Source organism: Taudactylus pleione, unplaced genomic scaffold, assembly GCF_031769625.1.
Source record: "Taudactylus pleione unplaced genomic scaffold, aTauple2 ptg000612l, whole genome shotgun sequence".
Taxonomy (NCBI): Eukaryota; Metazoa; Chordata; class Amphibia; order Anura; family Myobatrachidae; genus Taudactylus; species Taudactylus pleione.
In genome coordinates this window covers 1,397,310-1,425,046 of record NW_028285014.1, presented here as the reverse complement: position 1 = coordinate 1,425,046, position 27,737 = coordinate 1,397,310, and the positions used below count along the sequence as shown (strand labels likewise).

The 27,737-nt window shown below is 33.9% G+C and overlaps 13 non-coding genes across 13 annotated transcripts; all 13 read right to left on the bottom strand.

The window, feature by feature from the left end:
* Nucleotides 1-1,628: 1,628 nt before the first annotated feature.
* Nucleotides 1,629-1,738, bottom strand: TRNAL-CAA (transfer RNA leucine (anticodon CAA)). Its single transcript has 2 exons — nt 1,700-1,738; nt 1,629-1,674 (listed from the first exon to the last, which is right to left on the bottom strand). It is a non-coding gene; the product is annotated as a tRNA-Leu (tRNA).
* Nucleotides 1,739-2,782: 1,044 nt separating this feature from the next.
* On the bottom strand, nt 2,783-2,891 carry TRNAL-CAA (transfer RNA leucine (anticodon CAA)). The gene is made up of 2 exons: nt 2,854-2,891; nt 2,783-2,828 (listed from the first exon to the last, which is right to left on the bottom strand). It is a non-coding gene; the product is annotated as a tRNA-Leu (tRNA).
* A 1,043-nt stretch (nt 2,892-3,934) lies between these two features.
* TRNAL-CAA (transfer RNA leucine (anticodon CAA)) lies at nt 3,935-4,043 on the bottom strand. Its single transcript has 2 exons — nt 4,006-4,043; nt 3,935-3,980 (listed from the first exon to the last, which is right to left on the bottom strand). It is a non-coding gene; the product is annotated as a tRNA-Leu (tRNA).
* A 2,197-nt stretch (nt 4,044-6,240) lies between these two features.
* TRNAL-CAA (transfer RNA leucine (anticodon CAA)) lies at nt 6,241-6,350 on the bottom strand. The gene is made up of 2 exons: nt 6,312-6,350; nt 6,241-6,286 (listed from the first exon to the last, which is right to left on the bottom strand). It is a non-coding gene; the product is annotated as a tRNA-Leu (tRNA).
* Nucleotides 6,351-7,394: 1,044 nt separating this feature from the next.
* TRNAL-CAA (transfer RNA leucine (anticodon CAA)) lies at nt 7,395-7,503 on the bottom strand. Its single transcript has 2 exons — nt 7,466-7,503; nt 7,395-7,440 (listed from the first exon to the last, which is right to left on the bottom strand). It is a non-coding gene; the product is annotated as a tRNA-Leu (tRNA).
* Nucleotides 7,504-10,853: 3,350 nt separating this feature from the next.
* Nucleotides 10,854-10,962, bottom strand: TRNAL-CAA (transfer RNA leucine (anticodon CAA)). Its single transcript has 2 exons — nt 10,925-10,962; nt 10,854-10,899 (listed from the first exon to the last, which is right to left on the bottom strand). It is a non-coding gene; the product is annotated as a tRNA-Leu (tRNA).
* Nucleotides 10,963-13,159: 2,197 nt separating this feature from the next.
* TRNAL-CAA (transfer RNA leucine (anticodon CAA)) lies at nt 13,160-13,268 on the bottom strand. The gene is made up of 2 exons: nt 13,231-13,268; nt 13,160-13,205 (listed from the first exon to the last, which is right to left on the bottom strand). It is a non-coding gene; the product is annotated as a tRNA-Leu (tRNA).
* Nucleotides 13,269-14,313: 1,045 nt separating this feature from the next.
* TRNAL-CAA (transfer RNA leucine (anticodon CAA)) lies at nt 14,314-14,422 on the bottom strand. Its single transcript has 2 exons — nt 14,385-14,422; nt 14,314-14,359 (listed from the first exon to the last, which is right to left on the bottom strand). It is a non-coding gene; the product is annotated as a tRNA-Leu (tRNA).
* A 3,350-nt stretch (nt 14,423-17,772) lies between these two features.
* Nucleotides 17,773-17,881, bottom strand: TRNAL-CAA (transfer RNA leucine (anticodon CAA)). Its single transcript has 2 exons — nt 17,844-17,881; nt 17,773-17,818 (listed from the first exon to the last, which is right to left on the bottom strand). It is a non-coding gene; the product is annotated as a tRNA-Leu (tRNA).
* A 1,045-nt stretch (nt 17,882-18,926) lies between these two features.
* TRNAL-CAA (transfer RNA leucine (anticodon CAA)) lies at nt 18,927-19,035 on the bottom strand. The gene is made up of 2 exons: nt 18,998-19,035; nt 18,927-18,972 (listed from the first exon to the last, which is right to left on the bottom strand). It is a non-coding gene; the product is annotated as a tRNA-Leu (tRNA).
* Nucleotides 19,036-21,230: 2,195 nt separating this feature from the next.
* TRNAL-CAA (transfer RNA leucine (anticodon CAA)) lies at nt 21,231-21,339 on the bottom strand. Its single transcript has 2 exons — nt 21,302-21,339; nt 21,231-21,276 (listed from the first exon to the last, which is right to left on the bottom strand). It is a non-coding gene; the product is annotated as a tRNA-Leu (tRNA).
* Nucleotides 21,340-23,536: 2,197 nt separating this feature from the next.
* On the bottom strand, nt 23,537-23,645 carry TRNAL-CAA (transfer RNA leucine (anticodon CAA)). Its single transcript has 2 exons — nt 23,608-23,645; nt 23,537-23,582 (listed from the first exon to the last, which is right to left on the bottom strand). It is a non-coding gene; the product is annotated as a tRNA-Leu (tRNA).
* A 2,197-nt stretch (nt 23,646-25,842) lies between these two features.
* On the bottom strand, nt 25,843-25,951 carry TRNAL-CAA (transfer RNA leucine (anticodon CAA)). The gene is made up of 2 exons: nt 25,914-25,951; nt 25,843-25,888 (listed from the first exon to the last, which is right to left on the bottom strand). It is a non-coding gene; the product is annotated as a tRNA-Leu (tRNA).
* Nucleotides 25,952-27,737: the final 1,786 nt, after the last annotated feature.

The following is a 27,737-nucleotide window of genomic DNA, read 5'->3' as shown; positions in this document are numbered from 1 at the left end:
GGATAGGCATAAGAATATCCTTAAAAGAAATGTAAGGAGCAAATAGGGTTGAAGTTACCTAAAGGATACATGAAAAGTAGCAGACTACGTGGGCCAAGTGGTTCTTATCTGCCATCAAATTCTGTTTCTATGTAAAACATTATTTCAACCGCCAATTTCTACATGAACTGAACTTTAGAATTTTAAAACTAATCATAGTGTCTTTATCATTTAAGAATAATTTAATTAATTTAAGTCTAATGTAATTTGATCTTGATTGGAATGTAGATGGGAAAATCGATCAATTCTTAGGTCTTTAAAAGTTTCTATGCCCTTTAATTCATTCAATCACTGTGCTTCATATTGCTTAGAAATAAATGGGATCAAGATATCAATGTCTGGGAGAGGAAAGATTGAAAGACTGTGGATGTCCTGAGCATACTTCTCAATGTCAGTCATTTTGAGTGTAAAACATAACCAAAGAGCAAAAATATATTGTCAGAAGTGGGATTTGAACCTATACCTCTTTACAGAGACCAGAATTCCTATTAACTGGAAGAGTAGAATCTTGAGTCTGGTGTCTTAGACCGCTCGGCCATCCTGACATGCACATCAGTATGTCCAAACCTGCTTCCTGTTAGGGTTTATCATTTTACTATTTATATTTTTGATTGTGATTTTGACAAATAATTTGGCCTTGTTGAAAAAGGGGTCATTAAATCAAGATCTTAGATTAATGCATTTCCTCTAAAAGCTGTTTCTTAAATAACATTATTTAGGAAAAATGGCTCAAGCTAAAGTGTTATCCTTCAAAATTACTGTTGTCACCCTTTACTAAGGTCTTCATCCTAGCAGAACAGATTAGTTTGTCTTAGAAGTAAATTTTATATCACGTTATATGTAAAGTCTAAGAGCCTTAAAATACTTTCGATGCCAATTATTCTTGTGTTTTATGTTTAGATTACTGAATACTAAAAGAATGTTGTGCAAACAATACTTATTCTTCAAAGGAAGAGATGTACAAGAACACGAGGACATGCACTGAAACTGGAGAGAGGTAGACTTAGAGGAAATTTGAAGAAAAATTACTTCAAAGAAAGGGTAGTTGATAAATAGAAAAGCCTCCCATCCGATGTTGTTGAAGCTAAATGGTAAAACAATTTAAACACGCTTGGGATAGGCATAAGAATATCCTTAAGAGAAATGTAAGGAGCAAATAGGATTGAAGTTGCCTAAAGGATACATGAAAAGGAGCAGACTACGTGGGCCAAGTGGTTCTTATCTGCCATCAAATTCTGTTTCTATGTAAAACATTATTTCAACAGTCAATTTCTACATGAACTGAACTTTAGAATTTTAAAACTAATCATAGTGTCTTTATCATTTAAGAATAATTTATTTAATTTAAGTCTAATGTAATTTGATCTTGATTGGAATGTAGATGGGAAAATCGATCAATTCTTAGGTCTTTAACAGTTTCTATGCCCTTTAATTCATTCAATCATTGTGCTTCATATTGCTTAGAAATAAATGGGATCAAGATATCAATGTCTGGGAGAGGAAAGATTGAAAGACTGTGGACGTCCTGAGCATACTTCTCAATGTCGGTAATTTTGAGTGTAAAACATAACCAAAGAGCAAGAAAATATTGTCAGAAGTGGGATTTGAACCCAGGCCTCTTTACAGAGACCAGAATTCCCATTAACTGGAAGAGAAGAATCTTGAGTCTGGCGCCTTTAGACCGCTCGGCCATCCTGACAAGCACATCAGTATGTCCGAACCTGCTGTCTGTTAGGGTTTATCAATTTACTATTTATATTTTTGATTGTGATTTTGACAAATAATTTGGACTTGTTGAAAAAGGGGTCATTAAATCAAGATCTTAGATTAATGCATTTCCTCTAAAAGCTGTTTCTAAAATAACATTATTTAGGAAAAATGGCTCAAGCTAAAGTGTTATCCTTCAAAATTACTGTTGCCACCCTTTACTAAGGTCTTCATCCTAGCAGAACAGAGTAGTTTGTCTTAGAAGTAAATTGTATATCATGTTATATGTAAAGTCTAAGAGCCTTAAAATACTTTCGATGCCAATTATTCTTGTGTTTTATGTTTAGATTACTGAATACTAAAAGAATGTTGTGCAAACAATATTTATTCTTCAAAGGAAGAGATGTACAAGAACATGAGGACATGCACTGAAACTGAAGGGAGGTAGACTTAGAGGAAATTTGAAGAAAAATTACTTCACAGAAAGGGTAATTGATAAATAGAAAAGCCTCCCATCCGATGTTGTTGAAGCTAAATGGTGAAACAATTTAAATACGCTTCGGATAGGCATAAGAATATCCTTAAAAGAAATGTAAGGAGCAAATAGGGTTGAAGTTACCTAAAGGATACATGAAAAGTAGCAGACTACGTGGGCCAAGTGGTTCTTATCTGCCATCAAATTCTGTTTCTATGTAAAACATTATTTCAACCGCCAATTTCTACATGAACTGAACTTTAGAATTTTAAAACTAATCATAGTGTCTTTATCATTTAAGAATAATTTAATTAATTTAAGTCTAATGTAATTTGATCTTGATTGGAATGTAGATGGGAAAATCGATCAATTCTTAGGTCTTTAAAAGTTTCTATGCCCTTTAATTCATTCAATCATTGTCCTTCATATTGCTTAGAAATAAATGGGATCAAGATATCAATGTCTGGGAGAGGAAAGATTGAAAGACTGTGGATGTCCTGAGCATACTTTTCAATGTCGGTCATTTTGAGTGTAAAACATAACCAAAGAGTAAGAAAATATTGTCAGAAGTGGGATTTGAACCCACGCCTCTTTACAGAGACCAGAATTCCCATTAACTGGAAGAGTAGAATCTTGAGTCTGGCGCCTTAGACCACTCGGCCATCCTGACAAGCACATCAGTATATCCAAACCTGCTTCCTGTTAGGGTTTATCATTTTACTATTTATATTTTTGATTGTGATTTTGACAAATAATTTGGACTTGTTGAAAAAGGGGTCATTAAATCAAGATCTTAGATTTATGCATTTCCTCTAAAAGCTGTTTCTTAAATAACATTATTTAGGAAAAATGGCTCAAGCTAAAGTGTTATCCTTCAAAATTACTGTTGCCACCCTTTGCTAAGGTCTTCATCCTAGCAGAACAGATTAGTTTGTCTTAGAAGAAAATTGAATATCATGTTATATGTAAAGTCTAAGAGCCTTAAAATACTTTCGATGCCAATTATTCTTGTGTTTTATGTTTAGATTACTGAATACTAAAAGAATGTTGTGCAAACAATATTTATTCTTCAAAGGAAGAGATGTACAAGAACACGAGGACATGCACTGAAACTGGAGGGAGGTAGACTTAGAGGAAATTTGAAGAAAAATTACTTCACAGAAAGGGTAGTTGATAAAAAGAAAAGCCTCCCATCCGATGTTGTTGAAGCTAAATGGTGAAACAATTTAAACACGCTTCGGATAGGCATAAGAATATCCTTAAGAGAAATGTAAGGAGCAAATAGGGTTGAAGTTGCCTAAAGGATACATGAAAAGGAGCAGACTACGTGGGCCAAGTGGTTCTTATCTGCCATCAAATTCTGTTTCTATGTAAAACATTATTTCAACAGTCAATTTCTACATGAACTGAACTTTAGAATTTTAAAACTGATCATAGTGTCTTTATCATTTAAGAATAATTTAATTAATTTAAGTCTAATGTAATTTGATCTTGATTGGAATGTAGATGGGAAAATCGATCATTCTTAGGTCTTTAACAGTTTCTATGCCCTTTAATTCATTCAATCATTGTGCTTCATATTGCTTAGAAATAAATGGGATCAAGATATCAATGTCTGGGAGAGGAAAGATTGAAAGACTGTGGATGTCCTGAGCATACTTCTCAATGTCGGTCATTTTGAGTGTAAAACATAACCAAAGAGCAAGAAAATATTGTCAGAAGTGGGATTTGAACCCACGCCTCTTTACAGAGACCAGAATTCCCATTAACTGGAAGAGTAGAATCTTGAGTCTGGCGCCTTAGACCGCTCGGCCATCCTGACAAGCACATCAGTATGTCCGAACCTGCTGTCTGTTAGGGTTTATCAATTTACTATTTATATTTTTGATTGTGATTTTGACAAATAATTTGGACTTGTTGAAAAAGGGGTTATTAAATCAAGATCTTAGATCAATGCATTTCCTCTAAAAGCTGTTTCTAAAATAACATTATTTAGGAAAAATGGCTCAAGCTAAAGTGTTATCCTTCAAAATTACTGTTGCCACCCTTTACTAAGGTCTTCATCCTAGCAGAACAGATTAGTTTGTCTTAGAAGAAAATTGTATATCATGTTATATGTAAAGTCTAAGAGCCTTAAAATACTTTCGATGCCAATTATCCTTGTGTTTTATGTTTAGATTACTGAATACTAAAAGAATGTTGTACAAACAATATTTATTCTTCAAAGGAAGAGATGTACAAGAACATAAGGACATGCACTGAAACTGAAGGGAGGTAGACTTAGAGGAAATTTGAAGAAAAATTACTTCACAGAAAGGGTAATTGATAAATAGAAAAGCCTCCCATCCGATGTTGTTGAAGCTAAATGGTGAAACAATTTAAATACGCTTCGGATAGGCATAAGAATATCCTTAAAAGAAATGTAAGGAGCAAATAGGGTTGAAGTTACCTAAAGGATACATGAAAAGTAGCAGACTACGTGGGCCAAGTGGTTCTTATCTGCCATCAAATTCTGTTTCTATGTAAAACATTATTTCAACCGCCAATTTCTACATGAACTGAACTTTAGAATTTTAAAACTAATCATAGTGTCTTTATCATTTAAGAATAATTTAATTAATTTAAGTCTAATGTAATTTGATCTTGATTGGAATGTAGATGGGAAAATCGATCAATTCTTAGGTCTTTAAAAGTTTCTATGCCCTTTAATTCATTCAATCATTGTGCTTCATATTGCTTAGAAATAAATGGGATCAAGATATCAATGTCTGGGAGAGGAAAGATTGAAAGACTGTGGATGTCCTGAGCATACTTCTCAATGTCAGTCATTTTGAGTGTAAAACATAACCAAAGAGCAAAAATATATTGTCAGAAGTGGGATTTGAACCTATACCTCTTTACAGAGACCAGAATTCCTATTAACTGGAAGAGTAGAATCTTGAGTCTGGTGTCTTAGACCGCTCGGCCATCCTGACATGCACATCAGTATGTCCAAACCTGCTTCCTGTTAGGGTTTATCATTTTACTATTTATATTTTTGATTGTGATTTTGACAAATAATTTGGCCTTGTTGAAAAAGGGGTCATTAAATCAAGATCTTAGATTAATGCATTTCCTCTATAAGCTGTTTCTTAAATAACATTATTTAGGAAAAATGGCTCAAGCTAAAGTGTTATCCTTCAAAATTACTGTTGTCACCCTTAACTAAGGTCTTCATCCTAGCAGAACAGATTAGTTTGTCTTAGAAGTAAATTTTATATCACGTTATATGTAAAGTCTAAGAGCCTTAAAATACTTTCGATGCCAATTATTCTTGTGTTTTATGTTTAGATTACTGAATACTAAAAGAATGTTGTGCAAACAATACTTATTCTTCAAAGGAAGAGATGTACAAGAACACGAGGACATGCACTGAAACTGGAGAGAGGTAGACTTAGAGGAAATTTGAAGAAAAATTACTTCAAAGAAAGGGTAGTTGATAAATAGAAAAGCCTCCCATCCGATGTTGTTGAAGCTAAATGGTAAAACAATTTAAACACGCTTGGGATAGGCATAAGAATATCCTTAAGAGAAATGTAAGGAGCAAATAGGATTGAAGTTGCCTAAAGGATACATGAAAAGGAGCAGACTACGTGGGCCAAGTGGTTCTTATCTGCCATCAAATTCTGTTTCTATGTAAAACATTATTTCAACAGTCAATTTCTACATGAACTGAACTTTAGAATTTTAAAACTAATCATAGTGTCTTTATCATTTAAGAATAATTTATTTAATTTAAGTCTAATGTAATTTGATCTTGATTGGAATGTAGATGGGAAAATCGATCAATTCTTAGGTCTTTAACAGTTTCTATGCCCTTTAATTCATTCAATCATTGTGCTTCATATTGCTTAGAAATAAATGGGATCAAGATATCAATGTCTGGGAGAGGAAAGATTGAAAGACTGTGGACGTCCTGAGCATACTTCTCAATGTCGGTAATTTTGAGTGTAAAACATAACCAAAGAGCAAGAAAATATTGTCAGAAGTGGGATTTGAACCCAGGCCTCTTTACAGAGACCAGAATTCCCATTAACTGGAAGAGAAGAATCTTGAGTCTGGCGCCTTTAGACCGCTCGGCCATCCTGACAAGCACATCAGTATGTCCGAACCTGCTGTCTGTTAGGGTTTATCAATTTACTATTTATATTTTTGATTGTGATTTTGACAAATAATTTGGACTTGTTGAAAAAGGGGTCATTAAATCAAGATCTTAGATTAATGCATTTCCTCTAAAAGCTGTTTCTAAAATAACATTATTTAGGAAAAATGGCTCAAGCTAAAGTGTTATCCTTCAAAATTACTGTTGCCACCCTTTACTAAGGTCTTCATCCTAGCAGAACAGAGTAGTTTGTCTTAGAAGTAAATTGTATATCATGTTATATGTAAAGTCTAAGAGCCTTAAAATACTTTCGATGCCAATTATTCTTGTGTTTTATGTTTAGATTACTGAATACTAAAAGAATGTTGTGCAAACAATACTTATTCTTCAAAGGAAGAGATGTACAAGAACACGAGGACATGCACTGAAACTGGAGGGAGGTAGACTTAGAGAAAATTTGAAGAAAAATTACTTCACAGAAAGGGTAGTTGATAAATAGAAAAGCCTCCCATCCAATGTTGTTGAAGCTAAACGGTGAAACAATTTAAACACGCTTCGGATAGGCATAGGAATACCCTTAAGAGAAATGTAAGGAGCAAATATGGTTGAAGTTGCCTAAAGGATACATGAAAAGGAGAAGACTACATGGGCCAAGTGGTTCTTATCTGCCATCAAATTCTGTTTCTATGTAATACATTATTTCAATAGCCAATTTCTATATGAACTGAACTTTAGAATTTTAAAACTAATCATAGTGTCTTTATCATTTAAGAATAATTTAATTAATTTAACTCTAATGTAATTTGATCTTGATTGGAATGCAGATGGGAAAATCGATCAATTCTTAGGTCTTTAAAAGTTTCTATGCCCTTTAATTCATTCAATCATTGTGCTTCATATTGCTTAGAAATAAATGGGATCAAGATATCAATGTCTGGGAGAGGAAAGATTGAAAGACTGTGGATGTCCTGAGCATACTTTTCAATGTCGGTCATTTTGAGTGTAAAACATAACCAAAGAGTAAGAAAATATTGTCAGAAGTGGGATTTGAACCCACGCCTCTTTACAGAGACCAGAATTCCCATTAACTGGAAGAGTAGAATCTTGAGTCTGGCACCTTAGACCACTCGGCCATCCTGACAAGCACGTCAGTATATCCAAACCTGCTTCCTGTTAGGGTTTATCATTTTACTATTTATATTTTTGATTGTGATTTTGACAAATAATTTGGACTTGTTGAAAAAGGGGTCATTAAATCAAGATCTTAGATTTATGCATTTCCTCTAAAAGCTGTTTCTTAAATAACATTATTTAGGAAAAATGGCTCAAGCTAAAGTGTTATCCTTCAAAATTACTGTTGCCACCCTTTGCTAAGGTCTTCATCCTAGCAGAACAGATTAGTTTGTCTTAGAAGAAAATTGAATATCATGTTATATGTAAAGTCTAAGAGCCTTAAAATACTTTCGATGCCAATTATTCTTGTGTTTTATGTTTAGATTACTGAATACTAAAAGAATGTTGTGCAAACAATATTTATTCTTCAAAGGAAGAGATGTACAAGAACACGAGGACATGCACTGAAACTGGAGGGAGGTAGACTTAGAGGAAATTTGAAGAAAAATTACTTCACAGAAAGGGTAGTTGATAAAAAGAAAAGCCTCCCATCCGATGTTGTTGAAGCTAAATGGTGAAACAATTTAAACACGCTTCGGATAGGCATAAGAATATCCTTAAGAGAAATGTAAGGAGCAAATAGGGTTGAAGTTGCCTAAAGGATACATGAAAAGGAGCAGACTACGTGGGCCAAGTGGTTCTTATCTGCCATCAAATTCTGTTTCTATGTAAAACATTATTTCAACAGTCAATTTCTACATGAACTGAACTTTAGAATTTTAAAACTAATCATAGTGTCTTTATCATTTAAGAATAATTTAATTAATTTAAGTCTAATGTAATTTGATCTTGATTGGAATGTAGATGGGAAAATCGATCAATTCTTAGGTCTTTAACAGTTTCTATGCCCTTTAATTCATTCAATCATTGTGCTTCATATTGCTTAGAAATAAATGGGATCAAGATATCAATGTCTGGGAGAGGAAAGATTGAAAGACTGTGGATGTCCTGAGCATACTTCTCAATGTCGGTCATTTTGAGTGTAAAACATAACCAAAGAGCAAGAAAATATTGTCAGAAGTGGGATTTGAACTTACGCCTCTTTACAGAGACCAGAATTCCCATTAACTGGAAGAGTAGAATCTTGAGTCTGGCGCCTTAGACCGCTCGGCCATCCTGACAAGCACATCAGTATGCCCGAACCTGCTGTCTGTTAGGGTTTATCAATTTACTATTTATATTTTTGATTGTGATTTTGACAAATAATTTGGACTTGTTGAAAAAGGGGTTATTAAATCAAGATCTTAGATCAATGCATTTCCTCTAAAAGCTGTTTCTAAAATAACATTATTTAGGAAAAATGGCTCAAGCTAAAGTGTTATCCTTCAAAATTACTGTTGCCACCCTTTACTAAGGTCTTCATCCTAGCAGAACAGATTAGTTTGTCTTAGAAGTAAATTGTATATCATGTTATATGTAAAGTCTAAGAGCCTTAAAATACTTTCGATGCCAATTATTATTGAGTTTTATGTTTAGATTACTGAATACTAAAAGAATGTTGTGCAAACAATACTTATTCTTCAAAGGAAGAGATGTACAAGAACACGAGGACATGCACTGAAACTGGAGGGAGGTAGACTTAGAGGAAATTTGATGAAAAATTACTTCACAGAAAGGGTAGTTGATAAATAGAAAAGCCTCCCATCCAATCTTGTTGAAGCTAAACAGTGAAACAATTTAAACACGCTTCGGATAGGCATAAGAATATCCTTAAGAGAAATGTAAGGAGCAAATATGGTTGAAGTTGCCTAAAGGATACATGAAAAGGAGCAGACTACATGGGCCAAGTGGTTCTTATCTGCCATCAAATTCTGTTTCTATGTAATACATTATTTCAATAGCCAATTTCTATATGAACTGAACTTTAGAATTTTAAAACTAATCATAGTGTCTTTATCATTTAAGAATAATTTAATTAATTTAACTCTAATGTAATTTGATCTTGATTGGAATGCAGATGGGAAAATCGATCAATTCTTAGGTCTTTAAAAGTTTCTATGCCCTTTAATTCATTCAATCATTGTGCTTCATATTGCTTAGAAATAAATGGGATCAAGATATCAATGTCTGGGAGAGGAAAGATTGTAAGACTGTGGATGTCCTGAGCATACCTCTCAATGTCGGTCATTTTGAGTGTAAAACATAACCAAAGAGCAAGAAAATATTGTCAGAAGTGGGATTTGAACCTATACCTCTTTACAGAGACCAGAATTACCATTAACTGAAAGAGTAGAACCTTGAGTCTGGCGCCTCAGACCGCTCGGCAATCCTGACAAGCACATCAGTATTTCCAAACCTGCTTCCTGTTAGGGTTTATCATTTTACTATTTATATTTTTGATTGTGATTTTGACAAATAATTTCGACTTGTTGAAAAAGGGTTCATTAAATCAAGATCTTAGATCAATGCATTTCCTCTAAAAGCTGTTTCTTAAATAACATTATTTAGGAAAAATGGCTCAAGCTAAAGTGTTATCCTTCAAAATTACTGTTGCCACCCTTTACTAAGGTCTTCATCCTAGCAGAACAGATTAGTTTGTCTTAGAAATAAATTGTATATCACATTATATGTAAAGTCTAAGAGCCTTAAAATACTTTCGATGCCAATTATTCTTGTGTTTTATGTTTAGATTACTGAATACTAAAAGAATGTTGTGCAAGCAATACTTATTCTTCAAAGGAAGAGATGTACAAGAACACGAGGACATGCACTGAAACTGGAGGGAGGTAGACTTAGAGGAAATTTGAAGAAAAATTACTTCACAGAAAGGGGAGTTGATAAAAAGAAAAGCCTCCCATCCGATGTTGTTGAAGCTAAATGGTGAAACAATTTAAACACGCTTCGGATAGGCATAAGAATATCCTTAAGAGAAATGTAAGGAGCAAACAGGGCTGAAGTTGCCTAAAGGATACATGAAAAGGAGCAGACTACATGGGCCAAGTGGTTCTTATCTGCCATCAAATTCTGTTTCTATGTAATACATTATTTCAATAGCCACTTTCTATATGAACTGAACTTTAGAATTTTAAAACTGATCATAGTGTCTTTATCATTTAAGAATAATTTAATTAATTTAAGTCTAATGTAATTTGACCTTGATTGGAATGTAGATGGGAAAATCGATCAATTCTTAGGTCTTTAAAAGTTTCTATGCCCTTTAATTCATTCAATCATTGTGCTTCATATTGCTTAGAAATAAATGGGATCAAGATATCAATGTCTGGGAGAGGAAAGATTGAAAGACTGTGGATGTCCTGAGCATACTTCTCAATGTCGGTCATTTTGAGTGTAAAACATAACCAAAGAGCAAGAAAATATTGTCAGAAGTGGGATTTGAACCCACGCCTCTTTACAGAGACCAGAATTCCCATTAACTGGAAGAGTAGAATCTTGAGTCTGGCGCCTTAGACCGCTCGGCCATCCTGACAAGCACATCAGTATGTCCGAACCTGCTGTCTGTTAGGGTTTATCAATTTACTATTTATATTTTTGATTGTGATTTTGACAAATAATTTGGACTTGTTGAAAAAGGGGTTATTAAATCAAGATCTTAGATCAATGCATTTCCTCTAAAAGCTGTTTCTAAAATAACATTATTTAGGAAAAATGGCTCAAGCTAAAGTGTTATCCTTCAAAATTACTGTTGCCACCCTTTACTAAGGTCTTCATCCTAGCAGAACAGATTAGTTTGTCTTAGAAGTAAATTGTATATCATGTTATATGTAAAGTCTAAGAGCCTTAAAATACTTTCGATGCCAATTATTATTGAGTTTTATGTTTAGATTACTGAATACTAAAAGAATGTTGTGCAAACAATACTTATTCTTCAAAGGAAGAGATGTACAAGAACACGAGGACATGCACTGAAACTGGAGGGAGGTAGACTTAGAGGAAATTTGAAGAAAAATTACTTCACAGAAAGGGTAGTTGATAAATAGAAAAGCCTCCCATCCAATCTTGTTGAAGCTAAACAGTGAAACAATTTAAACACGTTTTGGATAGGCATAAGAATATCCTTAAGAGAAATGTAAGGAGCAAATATGGTTGAAGTTGCCTAAAGGATACATGAAAAGGAGCAGACTACATGGGCCAAGTGGTTCTTATCTGCCATCAAATTCTGTTTCTATGTAATACATTATTTCAATAGCCAATTTCTATATGAACTGAACTTTAGAATTTTAAAACTAATCATAGTGTCTTTATCATTTAAGAATAATTTAATTAATTTAACTCTAATGTAATTTGATCTTGATTGGAATGCAGATGGGAAAATCGATCAATTCTTAGGTCTTTAAAAGTTTCTATGCCCTTTAATTCATTCAATCATTGTGCTTCATATTGCTTAGAAATAAATGGGATCAAGATATCAATGTCTGGGAGAGGAAAGATTGTAAGACTGTGGATGTCCTGAGCATACCTCTCAATGTCGGTCATTTTGAGTGTAAAACATAACCAAAGAGCAAGAAAATATTGTCAGAAGTGGGATTTGAACCTATACCTCTTTACAGAGACCAGAATTACCATTAACTGAAAGAGTAGAACCTTGAGTCTGGCGCCTCAGACCGCTCGGCAATCCTGACAAGCACATCAGTATTTCCAAACCTGCTTCCTGTTAGGGTTTATCATTTTACTATTTATATTTTTGATTGTGATTTTGACAAATAATTTCGACTTGTTGAAAAAGGGTTCATTAAATCAAGATCTTAGATCAATGCATTTCCTCTAAAAGCTGTTTCTTAAATAACATTATTTAGGAAAAATGGCTCAAGCTAAAGTGTTATCCTTCAAAATTACTGTTGCCACCCTTTACTAAGGTCTTCATCCTAGCAGAACAGATTAGTTTGTCTTAGAAGTAAATTGTATATCACGTTATATGTAAAGTCTAAGAGCCTTAAAATACTTTCGATGCCAATTATTCTTGTGTTTTATGTTTAGATTACTGAATACTAAAAGAATGTTGTGCAAGCAATACTTATTCTTCAAAGGAAGAGATGTACAAGAACACGAGGACATGCACTGAAACTGGAGGGAGGTAGACTTAGAGGAAATTTGAAGAAAAATTACTTCACAGAAAGGGGAGTTGATAAAAAGAAAAGCCTCCCATCCGATGTTGTTGAAGCTAAATGGTGAAACAATTTAAACACGCTTCGGATAGGCATAAGAATATCCTTAAGAGAAATGTAAGGAGCAAACAGGGCTGAAGTTGCCTAAAGGATACATGAAAAGGAGCAGACTACATGGGCCAAGTGGTTCTTATCTGCCATCAAATTCTGTTTCTATGTAATACATTATTTCAATAGCCACTTTCTATATGAACTGAACTTTAGAATTTTAAAACTGATCATCATGTCTTTATCATTTAAGAATAATTTAATTAATTTAAGTCTAATGTAATTTGACCTTGATTGGAATGTAGATGGGAAAATCGATCAATTCTTAGGTCTTTAAAAGTTTCTATGCCCTTTAATTCATTCAATCATTGTGCTTCATATTGCTTAGAAATAAATGGGATCAAGATATCAATGTCTGGGAGAGGAAAGATTGAAAGACTGTGGATGTCCTGAGCATACTTCTCAATGTCGGTCATTTTGAGTGTAAATCATAACCAAAGAGTAAGAAATTATTGTCAGAAGTGGGATTTGAACACACGCCTCTTTACAGAGACCAGAATTCCCATTAACTGGAAGAGTAGAATCTTGAGTCTGGCGCCTTAGACCACTCGGCCATCCTGACAAGCACATCAGTATATCCGAACCTGCTTCCTGTTAGGGTTTATCATTTTACTATTTATATTTTTGATTGTGATTTTGACAAATAATTTGGACTTGTTGAAAAAGGGGTCATTAAATCAAGATCTTAGATTCATGCATTTCCTCTAAAAGCTGTTTCTTAAATAACATTAGTTAGGAAAAATGGCTCAAGCTAAAGTGTTATCCTTCAAAATTACTGTTGCCACCCTTTACTAAGGTCTTCATCCTAGCAGAACAGATTAGTTTGTCTTAGAAGTAAATTGTATATCACGTTATATGTAATGTCTAAGAGCCTTAAAATACTTTTGATGCCAATTATTCTTGTGTTTTATGTTTAGATTACTGAATACTAAAAGAATGTTGTGCAAACAATACTTATTCTTCAAAGGAAGAGATGTACAAGAACACGAGGACATGCACTGAAACTGGAGGGAGGTAGACTTAGAGGAAATTTGATGAAAAATTACTTCACAGAAAGGGTAGTTGATAAATAGAAAAGCCTCCCAAACCGATGTTGTTGAAGCTAAACGGTGAAACAATTTAAACACGCTTCGCATAGGCATAAGAATATCCTTAAGAGAAATGTAAGGAGCAAATAGGGTTGAAGTTGCCTAAAGGATACATGAAAAGGAGCAGACTACATGGGCCAAGTGGTTCTTATCTGCCATCAAATTCTGATTCTATGTAATACATTATTTCAATAGCCAATTTCTACATGAACTGAACTATAGAATTTTAAAACTAATCATAGTGTCTTTATCATTTAAGAATAATTTAATTAATTTAACTCTAATGTAATTTGATCTTGATTGGAATGTAGATGGGAAAATCGATCAATTCTTAGGTCTTTAAAAGTTTCTATGCCCTTTAATTCATTCAATCATTGTGCTTCATATTGCTTAGAAATAAATGGGATCAAGATATCAATGTCTGGGAGAGGAAAGATTGAAAGACTGTGGATGTCCTGAGCATACTTCTCAATGTCGGTCATTTTGAGTGTAAAACATAACCAAAGAGCAAGAAAATATTGTCAGAAGTGGGATTTGAACCCACGCCTCTTTACAGAGACCAGAATTCCCATTAACTGGAAGAGTAGAATCTTGAGTCTGGCGCCTTAGACCACTCGGCCATCCTGACAAGCACATCAGTATATCCAAACCTGCTTCCTGTTAGGGTTTATCATTTTACTATTTATATTTTTGATTGTGATTTTGACAAATAATTTGGACTTGTTGAAAAAGGGGTCATTAAATCAAGATCTTAGATTTATGCATTTCCTCTAAAAGCTGTTTCTAAAATAACATTATTTAGGAAAAATGGCTCAAGCTAAAGTGTTATCCTTCAAAATTACTGTTGCCACCCTTTACTAAGGTCTTCATCCTAGCAGAACAGATTAGTTTGTCTTAGAAGAAAATTGAATATCATGTTATATGTAAAGTCTAAGAGCCTTAAAATACTTTCGATGCCAATTATTCTTGTGTTTTATGTTTAGATTACTGAATACTAAAAGAATGTTGTGCAAACAATATTTATTCTTCAAAGGAAGAGATGTACAAGAACACGAGGACATGCACTGAAACTGGAGGGAGGTAGACTTAGAGGAAATTTGAAGAAAAATTACTTCACAGAAAGGGTAGTTGATAAAAAGAAAAGCCTCCCATCCGATGTTGTTGAAGCTAAATGGTGAAACAATTTAAACACGCTTCGGATAGGCATAAGAATATCCTTAAGAGAAATGTAAGGAGCAAATAGGGTTGAAGTTGCCTAAAGGATACATGAAAAGGAGCAGACTACGTGGGCCAAGTGGTTCTTATCTGCCATCAAATTCTGTTTCTATGTAAAACATTATTTCAACAGTCAATTTCTACATGAACTGAACTTTAGAATTTTAAAACTAATCATAGTGTCTTTATCATTTAAGAATAATTTAATTAATTTAAGTCTAATGTAATTTGATCTTGATTGGAATGTAGATGGGAAAATCGATCAATTCTTAGGTCTTTAACAGTTTCTATGCCCTTTAATTCATTCAATCATTGTGCTTCATATTGCTTAGAAATAAATGGGATCAAGATATCAATGTCTGGGAGAGGAAAGATTGAAAGACTGTGGATGTCCTGAGCATACTTCTCAATGTCGGTCATTTTGAGTGTAAAACATAACCAAAGAGCAAGAAAATATTGTCAGAAGTGGGATTTGAACTTACGCCTCTTTACAGAGACCAGAATTCCCATTAACTGGAAGAGTAGAATCTTGAGTCTGGCGCCTTAGACCGCTCGGCCATCCTGACAAGCACATCAGTATGCCCAAACCTGCTGTCTGTTAGGGTTTATCAATTTACTATTTATATTTTTGATTGTGATTTTGACAAATAATTTGGACTTGTTGAAAAAGGGGTTATTAAATCAAGATCTTAGATCAATGCATTTCCTCTAAAAGCTGTTTCTAAAATAACATTATTTAGGAAAAATGGCTCAAGCTAAAGTGTTATCCTTCAAAATTACTGTTGCCACCCTTTACTAAGGTCTTCATCCTAGCAGAACAGATTAGTTTGTCTTAGAAGTAAATTGTATATCATGTTATATGTAAAGTCTAAGAGCCTTAAAATACTTTCGATGCCAATTATTATTGAGTTTTATGTTTAGATTACTGAATACTAAAAGAATGTTGTGCAAACAATACTTATTCTTCAAAGGAAGAGATGTACAAGAACACGAGGACATGCACTGAAACTGGAGGGAGGTAGACTTAGAGGAAATTTGATGAAAAATTACTTCACAGAAAGGGTAGTTGATAAATAGAAAAGCCTCCCATCCAATCTTGTTGAAGCTAAACAGTGAAACAATTTAAACACGCTTCGGATAGGCATAAGAATATCCTTAAGAGAAATGTAAGGAGCAAATATGGTTGAAGTTGCCTAAAGGATACATGAAAAGGAGCAGACTACATGGGCCAAGTGGTTCTTATCTGCCATCAAATTCTGTTTCTATGTAATACATTATTTCAATAGCCAATTTCTATATGAACTGAACTTTAGAATTTTAAAACTAATCATAGTGTCTTTATCATTTAAGAATAATTTAATTAATTTAACTCTAATGTAATTTGATCTTGATTGGAATGCAGATGGGAAAATCGATCAATTCTTAGGTCTTTAAAAGTTTCTATGCCCTTTAATTCATTCAATCATTGTGCTTCATATTGCTTAGAAATAAATGGGATCAAGATATCAATGTCTGGGAGAGGAAAGATTGTAAGACTGTGGATGTCCTGAGCATACCTCTCAATGTCGGTCATTTTGAGTGTAAAACATAACCAAAGAGCAAGAAAATATTGTCAGAAGTGGGATTTGAACCTATACCTCTTTACAGAGACCAGAATTTCCATTAACTGAAAGAGTAGAACCTTGAGTCTGGCGCCTCAGACCGCTCGGCAATCCTGACAAGCACATCAGTATTTCCAAACCTGCTTCCTGTTAGGGTTTATCATTTTACTATTTATATTTTTGATTGTGATTTTGACAAATAATTTCGACTTGTTGAAAAAGGGTTCATTAAATCAAGATCTTAGATCAATGCATTTCCTCTAAAAGCTGTTTCTTAAATAACATTATTTAGGAAAAATGGCTCAAGCTAAAGTGTTATCCTTCAAAATTACTGTTGCCACCCTTTACTAAGGTCTTCATCCTAGCAGAACAGATTAGTTTGTCTTAGAAATAAATTGTATATCACATTATATGTAAAGTCTAAGAGCCTTAAAATACTTTCGATGCCAATTATTCTTGTGTTTTATGTTTAGATTACTGAATACTAAAAGAATGTTGTGCAAGCAATACTTATTCTTCAAAGGAAGAGATGTACAAGAACACGAGGACATGCACTGAAACTGGAGGGAGGTAGACTTAGAGGAAATTTGAAGAAAAATTACTTCACAGAAAGGGGAGTTGATAAAAAGAAAAGCCTCCCATCCGATGTTGTTGAAGCTAAATGGTGAAACAATTTAAACACGCTTCGGATAGGCATAAGAATATCCTTAAGAGAAATGTAAGGAGCAAACAGGGCTGAAGTTGCCTAAAGGATACATGAAAAGGAGCAGACTACATGGGCCAAGTGGTTCTTATCTGCCATCAAATTCTGTTTCTATGTAATACATTATTTCAATAGCCACTTTCTATATGAACTGAACTTTAGAATTTTAAAACTGATCATAGTGTCTTTATCATTTAAGAATAATTTAATTAATTTAAGTCTAATGTAATTTGACCTTGATTGGAATGTAGATGGGAAAATCGATCAATTCTTAGGTCTTTAAAAGTTTCTATGCCCTTTAATTCATTCAATCATTGTGCTTCATATTGCTTAGAAATAAATGGGATCAAGATATCAATGTCTGGGAGAGGAAAGATTGAAAGACTGTGGATGTCCTGAGCATACTTCTCAATGTCGGTCATTTTGAGTGTAAAACATAACCAAAGAGCAAGAAAATATTGTCAGAAGTGGGATTTGAACCCACGCCTCTTTACAGAGACCAGAATTCCCATTAACTGGAAGAGTAGAATCTTGAGTCTGGCGCCTTAGACCGCTCGGCCATCCTGACAAGCACATCAGTATGTCCGAACCTGCTGTCTGTTAGGGTTTATCAATTTACTATTTATATTTTTGATTGTGATTTTGACAAATAATTTGGACTTGTTGAAAAAGGGGTTATTAAATCAAGATCTTAGATCAATGCATTTCCTCTAAAAGCTGTTTCTAAAATAACATTATTTAGGAAAAATGGCTCAAGCTAAAGTGTTATCCTTCAAAATTACTGTTGCCACCCTTTACTAAGGTCTTCATCCTAGCAGAACAGATTAGTTTGTCTTAGAAGTAAATTGTATATCATGTTATATGTAAAGTCTAAGAGCCTTAAAATACTTTCGATGCCAATTATTCTTGTGTTTTATGTTTAGATTACTGAATACTAAAAGAATGTTGTGCAAACAATACTTATTCTTCAAAGGAAGAGATGTACAAGAACACGAGGACATGCACTGAAACTGGAGGGAGGTAGACTTAGAGGAAATTTGATGAAAAATTACTTCACAGAAAGGGTAGTTGATAAATAGAAAAGCCTCCCAAACCGATGTTGTTGAAGCTAAACGGTGAAACAATTTAAACACGCTTCGCATAGGCATAAGAATATCCTTAAGAGAAATGTAAGGAGCAAATAGGGTTGAAGTTGCCTAAAGGATACATGAAAAGGAGCAGACTACATGGGCCAAGTGGTTCTTATCTGCCATCAAATTCTGATTCTATGTAATACATTATTTCAATAGCCAATTTCTACATGAACTGAACTTTAGAATTTTAAAACTAATCATAGTGTCTTTATCATTTAAGAATAATTTAATTAATTTAACTCTAATGTAATTTGATCTTGATTGGAATGTAGATGGGAAAATCGATCAATTCTTAGGTCTTTAAAAGTTTCTATGCCCTTTAATTCATTCAATCATTGTGCTTCATATTGCTTAGAAATAAATGGGATCAAGATATCAATGTCTGGGAGAGGAAAGATTGAAAGACTGTGGATGTCCTGAGCATACTTCTCAATGTCGGTCATTTTGAGTGTAAAACATAACCAAAGAGCAAGAAAATATTGTCAGAAGTGGGATTTGAACCCACGCCTCTTTACAGAGACCAGAATTCCCATTAACTGGAAGAGTAGAATCTTGAGTCTGGCGCCTTAGACCACTCGGCCATCCTGACAAGCACATCAGTATATCCAAACCTGCTTCCTGTTAGGGTTTATCATTTTACTATTTATATTTTTGATTGTGATTTTGACAAATAATTTGGACTTGTTGAAAAAGGGGTCATTAAATCAAGATCTTAGATTTATGCATTTCCTCTAAAAGCTGTTTCTTAAATAACATTATTTAGGAAAAATGGCTCAAGCTAAAGTGTTATCCTTCAAAATGACTGTTGCCACCCTTTACTAAGGTCTTCATCCTAGCAGAACAGATTATTTTGTCTTAGAAGAAAATTGAATATCTTGTTATATGTAAAGTCTAAGAGCCTTAAAATACTTTCGATGCCAATTATTCTTGTGTTTTATGTTTAGATTACTGAATACTAAAAGAATGTTGTGCAAACAATATTTATTCTTCAAAGGAAGAGATGTACAAGAACATGAGGACATGCACTGAAACTGAAGGGAGGTAGACAGAGGAAATTTGAAGAAAAATTACTTCACAGAAAGGGTAATTGATAAATAGAAAAGCCTCCCATCCGATGTTGTTGAAGCTAAATGGTGAAACAATTTAAATACGCTTGGGATAGGCATAAGAATATCCTTAAAAGAAATGTAAGGAGCAAATAGGGTTGAAGTTGCCTAAAGGATACATGAAAAGTAGCAGACTACGTGCGCCAAGTGGTTCTTATCTGCCATCAAATTCTGTTTCTATGTAAAACATTATTTCAACCGCCAATTTCTACATGAACTGAACTTTAGAATTTTAAAACTAATCATAGTGTCTTTATCATTTAAGAATAATTTAATTAATTTAAGTCTAATGTAATTTGATCTTGATTGGAATGTAGATGGGAAAATCGATCAATTCTTAGGTCTTTAACAGTTTCTATGCCCTTTAATTCATTCAATCATTGTGCTTCATATTGCTTAGAAATAAATGGGATCAAGATATCAATGTCTGGGAGAGGAAAGATTGAAAGACTGTGGATGTCCTGAGCATACTTCTCAATGTCAGTCATTTTGAGTGTAAAACATAACCAAAGAGCAAAAATATGTTGTCAGAAGTGGGATTTGAACCTACGCCTCTTTACAGAGACCAGAATTCCAATTAACTGGAAGAGTAGAATCTTGAGTCTGGTGTCTTAGACCGCTCGGCCATCCTGACAAGCACATCAGTATGTCCGAACCTGCTGTCTGTTAGGGTTTATCAATTTACTATTTATATTTTTGATTGTGATTTTGACAAATAATTTGGACTTGTTGAAAATGGGGTCATTAAATCAAGATCTTAGATTAATGCATTTCCTCTAAAAGCTGTTTCTTAAATAACATTATTTAGGAAAAATGGCTCAAGCTAAAGTGTTATCCTTCAAAATTACTGTTGCCACCCTTTACTAAGGTCTTCATCCTAGCAGAACAGATTAGTTTGTCTTAGAAGTAAATTGTATATCACGTTATATGTAAAGTCTAAGAGCCTTAAAATACTTTCGATGCCAATTATTCTTGTGTTTTATGTTTAGATTACTGAATACTAAAAGAATGTTGTGCAAGCAATACTTATTCTTCAAAGGAAGAGATGTACAAGAACACGAGGACATGCACTGAAACTGGAGGGAGGTAGACTTAGAGGAAATTTGAAGAAAAATTACTTCACAGAAAGGGGAGTTGATAAAAAGAAAAGCCTCCCATCCGATGTTGTTGAAGCTAAATGGTGAAACAATTTAAACACGCTTCGGATAGGCATAAGAATATCCTTAAGAGAAATGTAAGGAGCAAACAGGGCTGAAGTTGCCTAAAGGATACATGAAAAGGAGCAGACTACATGGGCCAAGTGGTTCTTATCTGCCATCAAATTCTGTTTCTATGTAATACATTATTTCAATAGCCACTTTCTATATGAACTGAACTTTAGAATTTTAAAACTGATCATAGTGTCTTTATCATTTAAGAATAATTTAATTAATTTAAGTCTAATGTAATTTGACCTTGATTGGAATGTAGATGGGAAAATCGATCAATTCTTAGGTCTTTAAAAGTTTCTATGCCCTTTAATTCATTCAATCATTGTGCTTCATATTGCTTAGAAATAAATGGGATCAAGATATCAATGTCTGGGAGAGGAAAGATTGAAAGACTGTGGATGTCCTGAGCATACTTCTCAATGTCTGTCATTTTGAGTGTAAAACATAACCAAAGAGCAAGAAAATATTGTCAGAAGTGGGATTTGAACCCACGCCTCTTTACAGAGACCAGAATTCCCATTAACTGGAAGAGTAGAATCTTGAGTCTGGCGCCTTAGACCGCTCGGCCATCCTGACAAGCACATCAGTATGTCCGAACCTGCTGTCTGTTAGGGTTTATCAATTTACTATTTATATTTTTGATTGTGATTTTGACAAATAATTTGGACTTGTTGAAAAAGGGGTTATTAAATCAAGATCTTAGATCAATGCATTTCCTCTAAAAGCTGTTTCTAAAATAACATTATTTAGGAAAAATGGCTCAAGCTAAAGTGTTATCCTTCAAAATTACTGTTGCCACCCTTTACTAAGGTCTTCATCCTAGCAGAACAGATTAGTTTGTCTTAGAAGTAAATTGTATATCATGTTATATGTAAAGTCTAAGAGCCTTAAAATACTTTCGATGCCAATTATTATTGAGTTTTATGTTTAGATTACTGAATACTAAAAGAATGTTGTGCAAACAATACTTATTCTTCAAAGGAAGAGATGTACAAGAACACGAGGACATGCACTGAAACTGGAGGGAGGTAGACTTAGAGGAAATTTGAAGAAAAATTACTTCACAGAAAGGGTAGTTGATAAATAGAAAAGCCTCCCATCCAATCTTGTTGAAGCTAAACAGTGAAACAATTTAAACACGCTTCGGATAGGCATAAGAATATCCTTAAGAGAAATGTAAGGAGCAAATATGGTTGAAGTTGCCTAAAGGATACATGAAAAGGAGCAGACTACATGGGCCAAGTGGTTCTTATCTGCCATCAAATTCTGTTTCTATGTAATACATTATTTCAATAGCCAATTTCTATATGAACTGAACTTTAGAATTTTAAAACTAATCATAGTGTCTTTATCATTTAAGATTAATTTAATTAATTTAACTCTAATGTAATTTGATCTTGATTGGAATGCAGATGGGAAAATCGATCAATTCTTAGGTCTTTAAAAGTTTCTATGCCCTTTAATTCATTCAATCATTGTGCTTCATATTGCTTAGAAATAAATGGGATCAAGATATCAATGTCTGGGAGAGGAAAGATTGTAAGACTGTGGATGTCCTGAGCATACCTCTCAATGTCGGTCATTTTGAGTGTAAAACATAACCAAAGAGCAAGAAAATATTGTCAGAAGTGGGATTTGAACCTATACCTCTTTACAGAGACCAGAATTACCATTAACTGAAAGAGTAGAACCTTGAGTCTGGCGCCTCAGACCGCTCGGCAATCCTGACAAGCACATCAGTATTTCCAAACCTGCTTCCTGTTAGGGTTTATCATTTTACTATTTATATTTTTGATTGTGATTTTGACAAATAATTTCGACTTGTTGAAAAAGGGTTCATTAAATCAAGATCTTAGATCAATGCATTTCCTCTAAAAGCTGTTTCTTAAATAACATTATTTAGGAAAAATGGCTCACGCTAAAGTGTTATCCTTCAAAATTACTGTTGCCACCCTTTACTAAGGTCTTCATCCTAGCAGAACAGATTAGTTTGTCTTAGAAGTAAATTGTATATCACGTTATATGTAAAGTCTAAGAGCCTTAAAATACTTTCGATGCCAATTATTCTTGTGTTTTATGTTTAGATTACTGAATACTAAAAGAATGTTGTGCAAGCAATACTTATTCTTCAAAGGAAGAGATGTACAAGAACACGAGGACATGCACTGAAACTGGAGGGAGGTAGACTTAGAGGAAATTTGAAGAAAAATTACTTCACAGAAAGGGGAGTTGATAAAAAGAAAAGCCTCCCATCCGATGTTGTTGAAGCTAAATGGTGAAACAATTTAAACACGCTTCGGATAGGCATAAGAATATCCTTAAGAGAAATGTAAGGAGCAAACAGGGCTGAAGTTGCCTAAAGGATACATGAAAAGGAGCAGACTACATGGGCCAAGTGGTTCTTATCTGCCATCAAATTCTGTTTCTATGTAATACATTATTTCAATAGCCACTTTCTATATGAACTGAACTTTAGAATTTTAAAACTGATCATAGTGTCTTTATCATTTAAGAATAATTTAATTAATTTAAGTCTAATGTAATTTGACCTTGATTGGAATGTAGATGGGAAAATCGATCAATTCTTAGGTCTTTAAAAGTTTCTATGCCCTTTAATTCATTCAATCATTGTGCTTCATATTGCTTAGAAATAAATGGGATCAAGATATCAATGTCTGGGAGAGGAAAGATTGAAAGACTGTGGATGTCCTGAGCATACTTCTCAATGTCGGTCATTTTGAGTGTAAAACATAACCAAAGAGCAAGAAAATATTGTCAGAAGTGGGATTTGAACCCACGCCTCTTTACAGAGACCAGAATTCCCATTAACTGGAAGAGTAGAATCTTGAGTCTGGCGCCTTAGACCGCTCGGCCATCCTGACAAGCACATCAGTATGTCCGAACCTGCTGTCTGTTAGGGTTTATCAATTTACTATTTATATTTTTGATTGTGATTTTGACAAATAATTTGGACTTGTTGAAAAAGGGGTTATTAAATCAAGATCTTAGATCAATGCATTTCCTCGAAAAGCTGTTTCTAAAATAACATTATTTAGGAAAAATGGCTCAAGCTAAAGTGTTATCCTTCAAAATTACTGTTGCCACCCTTTACTAAGGTCTTCATCCTAGCAGAACAGATTAGTTTGTCTTAGAAGTAAATTGTATATCATGTTATATGTAAAGTCTAAGAGCCTTAAAATACTTTCGATGCCAATTATTATTGAGTTTTATGTTTAGATTACTGAATACTAAAAGAATGTTGTGCAAACAATACTTATTCTTCAAAGGAAGAGATGTACAAGAACACGAGGACATGCACTGAAACTGGAGGGAGGTAGACTTAGAGGAAATTTGAAGAAAAATTACTTCACAGAAAGGGTAGTTGATAAATAGAAAAGCCTCCCATCCAATCTTGTTGAAGCTAAACAGTGAAACAATTTAAACACGCTTCGGATAGGCATAAGAATATCCTTAAGAGAAATGTAAGGAGCAAATATGGTTGAAGTTGCCTAAAGGATACATGAAAAGGAGCAGACTACATGGGCCAAGTGGTTCTTATCTGCCATCAAATTCTGTTTCTATGTAATACATTATTTCAATAGCCAATTTCTATATGAACTGAACTTTAGAATTTTAAAACTAATCATAGTGTCTTTATCATTTAAGAATAATTTAATTAATTTAACTCTAATGTAATTTGATCTTGATTGGAATGCAGATGGGAAAATCGATCAATTCTTAGGTCTTTAAAAGTTTCTATGCCCTTTAATTCATTCAATCATTGTGCTTCATATTGCTTAGAAATAAATGGGATCAAGATATCAATGTCTGGGAGAGGAAAGATTGTAAGACTGTGGATGTCCTGAGCATACCTCTCAATGTCGGTCATTTTGAGTGTAAAACATAACCAAAGAGCAAGAAAATATTGTCAGAAGTGGGATTTGAACCTATACCTCTTTACAGAGACCAGAATTACCATTAACTGAAAGAGTAGAACCTTGAGTCTGGCGCCTCAGACCGCTCGGCAATCCTGACAAGCACATCAGTATTTCCAAACCTGCTTCCTGTTAGGGTTTATCATTTTACTATTTATATTTTTGATTGTGATTTTGACAAATAATTTCGACTTGTTGAAAAAGGGTTCATTAAATCAAGATCTTAGATCAATGCATTTCCTCTAAAAGCTGTTTCTTAAATAACATTATTTAGGAAAAATGGCTCAAGCTAAAGTGTTATCCTTCAAAATTACTGTTGCCACCCTTTACTAAGGTCTTCATCCTAGCAGAACAGATTAGTTTGTCTTAGAAGTAAATTGTATATCACGTTATATGTAAAGTCTAAGAGCCTTAAAATACTTTCGATGCCAATTATTCTTGTGTTTTATGTTTAGATTACTGAATACTAAAAGAATGTTGTGCAAGCAATACTTATTCTTCAAAGGAAGAGATGTACAAGAACACGAGGACATGCACTGAAACTGGAGGGAGGTAGACTTAGAGGAAATTTGAAGAAAAATTACTTCACAGAAAGGGGAGTTGATAAAAAGAAAAGCCTCCCATCCGATGTTGTTGAAGCTAAATGGTGAAACAATTTAAACACGCTTCGGATAGGCATAAGAATATCCTTAAGAGAAATGTAAGGAGCAAACAGGGCTGAAGTTGCCTAAAGGATACATGAAAAGGAGCAGACTACATGGGCCAAGTGGTTCTTATCTGCCATCAAATTCTGTTTCTATGTAATACATTATTTCAATAGCCACTTTCTATATGAACTGAACTTTAGAATTTTAAAACTGATCATAGTGTCTTTATCATTTAAGAATAATTTAATTAATTTAAGTCTAATGTAATTTGACCTTGATTGGAATGTAGATGGGAAAATCGATCAATTCTTAGGTCTTTAAAAGTTTCTATGCCCTTTAATTCATTCAATCATTGTGCTTCATATTGCTTAGAAATAAATGGGATCAAGATATCAATGTCTGGGAGAGGAAAGATTGAAAGACTGTGGATGTCCTGAGCATACTTCTCAATGTCGGTCATTTTGAGTGTAAAACATAACCAAAGAGCAAGAAAATATTGTCAGAAGTGGGATTTGAACCCACGCCTCTTTACAGAGACCAGAATTCCCATTAACTGGAAGAGTAGAATCTTGAGTCTGGCGCCTTAGACCGCTCGGCCATCCTGACAAGCACATCAGTATGTCCGAACCTGCTGTCTGTTAGGGTTTATCAATTTACTATTTATATTTTTGATTGTGATTTTGACAAATAATTTGGACTTGTTGAAAAAGGGGTTATTAAATCAAGATCTTAGATCAATGCATTTCCTCGAAAAGCTGTTTCTAAAATAACATTATTTAGGAAAAATGGCTCAAGCTAAAGTGTTATCCTTCAAAATTACTGTTGCCACCCTTTACTAAGGTCTTCATCCTAGCAGAACAGATTAGTTTGTCTTAGAAGTAAATTGTATATCATGTTATATGTAAAGTCTAAGAGCCTTAAAATACTTTCGATGCCAATTATTATTGAGTTTTATGTTTAGATTACTGAATACTAAAAGAATGTTGTGCAAACAATACTTATTCTTCAAAGGAAGAGATGTACAAGAACACGAGGACATGCACTGAAACTGGAGGGAGGTAGACTTAGAGGAAATTTGAAGAAAAATTACTTCACAGAAAGGGTAGTTGATAAATAGAAAAGCCTCCCATCCAATCTTGTTGAAGCTAAACAGTGAAACAATTTAAACACGCTTCGGATAGGCATAAGAATATCCTTAAGAGAAATGTAAGGAGCAAATATGGTTGAAGTTGCCTAAAGGATACATGAAAAGGAGCAGACTACATGGGCCAAGTGGTTCTTATCTGCCATCAAATTCTGTTTCTATGTAATACATTATTTCAATAGCCAATTTCTATATGAACTGAACTTTAGAATTTTAAAACTAATCATAGTGTCTTTATCATTTAAGAATAATTTAATTAATTTAACTCTAATGTAATTTGATCTTGATTGGAATGCAGATGGGAAAATCGATCAATTCTTAGGTCTTTAAAAGTTTCTATGCCCTTTAATTCATTCAATCATTATGCTTCATATTGCTTAGAAATAAATGGGATCAAGATATCAATGTCTGGGAGAGGAAAGATTGTAAGACTGTGGATGTCCTGAGCATACCTCTCAATGTCGGTCATTTTGAGTGTAAAACATAACCAAAGAGCAAGAAAATATTGTCAGAAGTGGGATTTGAACCTATACCTCTTTACAGAGACCAGAATTACCATTAACTGAAAGAGTAGAACCTTGAGTCTGGCGCCTCAGACCGCTCGGCAATCCTGACAAGCACATCAGTATTTCCAAACCTGCTTCCTGTTAGGGTTTATCATTTTACTATTTATATTTTTGATTGTGATTTTGACAAATAATTTCGACTTGTTGAAAAAGGGTTCATTAAATCAAGATCTTAGATCAATGCATTTCCTCTAAAAGCTGTTTCTTAAATAACATTATTTAGGAAAAATGGCTCACGCTAAAGTGTTATCCTTCAAAATTACTGTTGCCACCCTTTACTAAGGTCTTCATCCTAGCAGAACAGATTAGTTTGTCTTAGAAGTAAATTGTATATCACGTTATATGTAAAGTCTAAGAGCCTTAAAATACTTTCGATGCCAATTATTCTTGTGTTTTATGTTTAGATTACTGAATACTAAAAGAATGTTGTGCAAGCAATACTTATTCTTCAAAGGAAGAGATGTACAAGAACACGAGGACATGCACTGAAACTGGAGGGAGGTAGACTTAGAGGAAATTTGAAGAAAAATTACTTCACAGAAAGGGGAGTTGATAAAAAGAAAAGCCTCCCATCCGATGTTGTTGAAGCTAAATGGTGAAACAATTTAAACACGCTTCGGATAGGCATAAGAATATCCTTAAGAGAAATGTAAGGAGCAAACAGGGCTGAAGTTGCCTAAAG